Here is a 6,000-nt window from a genome sequence, read left to right on the forward strand (position 1 = left end):
AGAGTAAAATGTTCCATCACCTATTCCGTCCAAGGGGACCGTTTAATATATGATGCAGTGGCTTGCATAAGCAAAAGTAGGAAAATGGATCTCACTTCAAGCAAATAGCGTGGAAGTACTTTTGTCACGTCAGTCTAAGTTTGGAGGTTTTAGTGTTAGAAAATGAAAAAAATTCGATTATCAATATCATAATGGGCATGGTTTAGAGTCTCTCGGTGTCGTGGCGACATAATTTATAGTTTTTAGCATCATTAACCCTAAAAAGTATCGTGCGTAATGTCTCACTGATTTCTTCATATGTAATTCGGTTAAGATTAACCGTAGAAAATTAATAATGAATGGGTGAAGTCTGCCTCGGAAGAAGAAGAATTCAAAATAATCATAGAAAATCAATGCCGTTTGGCATGTGAAAAACGATGAGTGGAGATGTGTTGCTGATTATTGGATGCCCGATGGCTATATAGGAAATAATTAGCATCTTAATAATTAGATAATACTTATTTCGATATGTCTTCTATTACTTGTACAGGTTTCGTCCTTACGTCGTGATTTTCTAGATATGCTTTTGCACGCTACTTTGGAGGTGAGGACACCTGGAGTGCCATAACTTGGCACGGAGGGACACTTAAGTGCCATAACTTTAAAATGGTACACTTAAGTGCCATCATCGGAGTAAAATGGAACACTTAAGTGCCAATCCGGCCAAAAACCGCTTAAAATGTAGATGTGGCATTTTCCGGCGACATGCTTAACTGATGTGGCAAATTTTTTTTTAAAAAAAAAGCACACGTGGAGGAGGAAAACGACGTCGCCCCATCCACTGTGCATTTGGCCAAACTAAACGACGTCGTTTGGTTTATTTGGATTTTAACCTTTCGTCAGTTCACACTAGGTCTGACGTCCTCTCCATCCATCGCCGTTCACAGCTCGTCGTTCGCAGGTGATCGCTCGTCGTCGTCGCTCGCCTTCGTTGCTCGCCGTCGTCGCTCGCCATCGTCGATTTGCTCAGGTTTTTTCTCTTCTTCCTCTCCCCTGTGGTGAAATTAGGGCTCCGACTCGTTTATTAGGGCTCGGACTTCAAATTTGGGGGTCGGCTGGGAAAGGTCAGGCTTGATGTGAGATTTATGGCTCAGATGTGGTGCTACAATCCTATTGGGGGGTTCGGATTGACAGTTTAGGAGCGGCATTGAAATATAGGCTCGGTGTAGGGCTCGGCGGGGGGAAAATTAGGGCTCGGTGTAGGGCTCGACGTTGCCTCATCCACTGTGATGTGTGATTCATTCAGGGTGTTGAATTGTGATGTGCGAAAGCAATTTGTAGTGGTCGGATGTGAAATGTGCGATGATTGGTGATTGTTAGGGTTCAGAGTATTGGACTTTGGACATGTTCGAATCGAAGGTTGTGGGGATGGGGACTTCTGGATATTTTTTTAATAAATTGCATCGTTGAGGACCCATGCTAAGGAATCTCTCCATATTTTAAAGGAATGCGACGGCATAATCAAAGCAGTTGTCGGGTCCCATCTTTATTTTTATTTGCCATTGTCTTGAGGCCTCTTGTTTTCAAGCTGCAGCTGTCGTCTGACCGCATCTTCCCTCTCTCTTCTTCTTTTCTTTTCTTTAATAAAGAGTGTAGGGACCTCCACTTGCAATTGTCTGCTCTTTGTGAATGTGATCCCAAAAGTTAATTGTATATTTGTCCTCTTTTGTTGCAGAAATGGTGCATAAAGACTATGTTGCTGTCATCATTTATTACAGTGGAGATTTTGTGATTGGGGAGGATGAGTGGGAGTATGAGGGGGGGAATGAGGGTACTGTCATTGTAGATATAAAGAAGGCATCTTATATTGGATTTGTTAGGGATATAGTGACATTTTTACCTTGTAGAGTACAAAAGTTACTGTACTGTGTTCCTGGGAAAGGCTTGAGAGATGGTTTGAGAGTTTTGGAAGATGATAATGGTTTTAGGGATGTCTTATATCATTATCTTCATGGCGAAGAGGCGAAAGTGTTTGTTGAAAAAAATAGTGATAGTGAGGACGAAGATGAGGACAGAGATAACACCCAAGTAGGAGAAGGAGGAGATGGTATTCAAGCTAGTACTGAGGTTAGGGATGAAGTAGGTCATGATGGACAAGATGGGGAGGAGAGGGGCACAGATGCTGTTCACCAGAGTGATTGTGACATGGGTGATGTCACCATCACTGAATTAGATTGGGAAGTAGCTTAATCCAGTGATGGTGATGATGACGATGACGATGAAGGGTTGGCTGTTGAAGCTGAAAATTTGTTAATCTTAAGTGACGATGAGGAGCTTACACAGTCAAGGAAAAAACAAATGGACTTTTTGTCAGATAGATTTGCAACTTTGCATGTAGCTGTTCATCCAAACAGAGACGAAGGCCCTGCAGATGTTGGTGTTGCTGGCCAGGTCCTGGAGACAGATTATGAAGAAAGCATTAACACCACAACTTCCCAGGACGAAGTTGAAGAAGATTAACGAGTTGTGCGTAGAAGGAAAAGTAAGTTTCCTTCCTATGATCCATCTGTTGCGTCTCCTACTTTGTCAGTAGGTATGAAATTCCATGATGCGATACAATTTAGGGAAGCTATACTGAAGAACTCCATTGCTGCACAAAGAAATGTTGATTTCATTAGAAATACCAAGAAATTTGTAAGAGCTAGGTGCTCGCAGCAAAACTGTCCATGGAAGATTTACGGTGCGTTTGTTAAGAAGAGTGGGTCTTTTCATATTAGAGCCTACCAAGAGGAACACACTTGTTCCATTAATTTTCAAAACAAAAGGGTAACAAGTGCATGGTTGTCCAAGCACTTCTTCGATCGATCAAGGTGATGCCCAACTTGAAACTTGCTAACTTTAGGATGCTGGTGAAGGAGCGTGTAGGCATCAATGTATCTAGGAATCAGTGCAAAAGAGCAAAGCAAAATGTGATAAAGATACTTATTGGTCAGTATGCTAAGGAATATGGGCAGGTGTGGGAGTATGCTTGGGAGTGGAAGCTGCAAAACCCTACAAGTAGAGTGTATGTAGAGGTGATTGAGAGACCGCTTCCTGATCATGGGACCAAGTTTGATAAGTTCTATGTGTGCTTTGATGCATGCAGACAAGGATTTTTAGCTGGTTGTAGACGGATTATAGGATATTACGGCTGTTTCTTGAAGGGCTTGTGCAAGGGAGAATTGTTGGCAGCGATTGGAAGAGATGCGAATAACCAAATGTTCCCACTAGCTTGGGCTATTGTAAAGATTGAGAACAAGGACAATTGGTCCTAGTTCTTGAAAAATCTTATGGCTGACTTGGAGATAACAAACGGGGAAGGGTGGGCATTCATGAGCGACCAACAAAAGGTAATGCTTGCTTTTTGAAAAATTTAGTCAATAGTTTGCTTTGCTTTGTAATATGAACATGTAATTTGCTCTAGTATTTCTTACTTTGAATTATTGCGGGGATTGGTTCCGCATGTGCGAGTTGTTGCCCTATGCTGAACATCGAATGTGTGCGCGGCACATATACGGAAATTGGGCAAAGAACTATAAAGGGGATAAGCTGCAATTGCAATTTTGGCAATTAGCAAAGAGTGCAAACATGGATAACTTTAGAATAGCCAAAGAAGGACTGCTTCAGTTGACAAAGGAAGGTTATGCTACCCTATTTCAACTAGAACCGAAGCATTGGTGTAGGGCATTCTTCAGTGAGGAGTTCAAGTGCGATAACGTCGACAACAACATTTGTGAAGTATTTAATTCGAAGATAATAGATGCCGAGATGCAAACCAGTCATCTCAATGCTTGAAGATATACGAGTTGCGGTTATGACTCAGCTGCGAAAAAAGAGATGAGGCTGCAAAGTGGACAAGACAATATGGTCCTAGGATTGTGAAGAAATTGGATGAGAACTTGGCTGCAAGTACGCATTGTCATCCCATTTGGAATGGAGATGACGGATATGAGATAATGAAGGGTGCGAGATAAGTATGTTGTCAATCTAGGAAGTAGGAAGTGTTCATGTAGAGCATGGCAAGTAAGTGGAATTCCATGTGCACATGCCATATGTGTCATCCAGTTGAAGGGCGACAATACAGATGATTACATCGATGATTGGTACCATAAATCAAAATATCTTGCTTCCTATCAGTTCATGATGCAGCCAATTAGAAGTAGCAAGTTTTGGGAGCCCACAGATCATGAAGCACCTCAACCTTTGCCACTGAAGAAGAAAATTTGAAGGACAAAACGAAGACGAAGAATGGCGGAGGGAGAGGTCTCAGGTCAGCAAAGAATGAGTAGGCAGGGTGCAAAGATCACGTGCTCTTATTGTTGCCTAACAGGCCACAATATTAAAGGTTGTCAATTGAGGAAGCAACAACAACCGTTGAGGCAAGGTGAAGGGCCTAGTGAAGAGACAGTTGGAGAAATGCACACAGCAGGGCCAAGTGAGTCGACTGTTCTTTAGTCAACAAGTAGAACCCCGGTAAGTCATGAAATTTATTTTATGTTTATGTTGCTTTCTTGTCGTTTATCATAAAAATGTACATAATATTCTATTTGGCCTTGTATGTAATGTGTTTGTTAGGTCACAAGAAGAACCTCAGTAAGTCATGAAACTGAATAGCCTGTTCGAAGAAGGCAAGGTAGAACATAGCCAGGTGAAGAATTGGCCCAAGCAACATCACGGCCAGCTGAAGGATTGACCCAAGCAGCATCAGGGCCAGTTGAAGGATTAGCCCAAGCAGCATCACGGCCAGTGTAGTCGACTGTTCTTCAGCAACGAAAGAAATACCCAGTGGTAAATTCAACCAATTTGTATTCAGTTTTTATTATTATATGTCTCGATATTATATTTATGTTATCTTTTGGCCTCTTTCTTAGGTTCGAAGAAAGCAAGTTGGAACTCAACGCCAACGAAGGGCCATCACGGAGCCACCTCAAGGATCATCACGGGAGCCACCGGAAGAATCACTTTGCAAGGGGCACCACAATTACCACCACCGGTACCACCAAAAGGCCCAACGAAGGAGGTGTCACTTTGAAGTTGAAGGGCTACACGAAGGACAACTAGAACAAGGCCGGATGAAGGGGCGGTACACAAAGGCCATCTAGAAGACGCCCGACAATTGGTCGAAGAAGCCCCGGCTGTAGTTAAAGGGCCCAAGAAAGCAGGAAAAATGGGCAACAAATCACAAGTTCCTGAAAGTGACGCCCCTATTCAAACAAGAGGGGCACTTGGGAAGAGGTTAAGACAATATAGCTATGGCCTTTATACAGATGAGCATACTGGAACAGCCATTCTCAATGTAAGTTTTATTGGCTGCATTTAATTTAATTTAATTTATGCTGTAGATTTTTGCTAACAATTTATTGTTCTTTTTGTAGCCTGGGAGAAGTTCAGAAGTTCTTATCTCAAGCCTAACTCAAGAATCGACGGCTGTACCAACAAAAAAGAAAACATCAACATCAACTATGCCAACAAAAAATAAGAGAAAGAACCCAGCTCCAGCTCCAGCTCTAGCTCCTTTTGATTCAATTTGGCCTAGGACATTTGCAGCTCCATCTCGAGTCGGTGGATGCGAGAAGGTTGAAGAAGAAGTTGCACATCCAGGTTAGAAAGAGTGCCAGAATTATGAATCAAGTGAAAGGCCCATCGAAAGGAGCACGAACGGGGGTGTCGTGCATATTGATTGATGAGATGAGATGTGATAGGATTTGTGGAGCTTAGGAGTCAAAACAGTTATGTAAACGTTGATGTTGTCGTGCATATAGAAAGTCTATGGATGGTTATCTTTTGTTTTTTCTTTAGTTTGTCATTCATTGATGTTGTCAGACTCAGACTTGATGAAATATCAATGAAATGATCTTGCGCTGCTTGTCAATTTATATTGTTGTTAATCATGGATTCTGCTTTTACTTGTTGCTTTGCTCTTGTTGGTGTTCGTGGTGATAGGTGGAGTCTTTGGTGTATCGGTGATGGTGGATGGTGATG

This window comes from Eucalyptus grandis, chromosome 9, assembly GCF_016545825.1.
Source record: "Eucalyptus grandis isolate ANBG69807.140 chromosome 9, ASM1654582v1, whole genome shotgun sequence".
Taxonomy (NCBI): domain Eukaryota; kingdom Viridiplantae; phylum Streptophyta; class Magnoliopsida; order Myrtales; family Myrtaceae; genus Eucalyptus; species Eucalyptus grandis.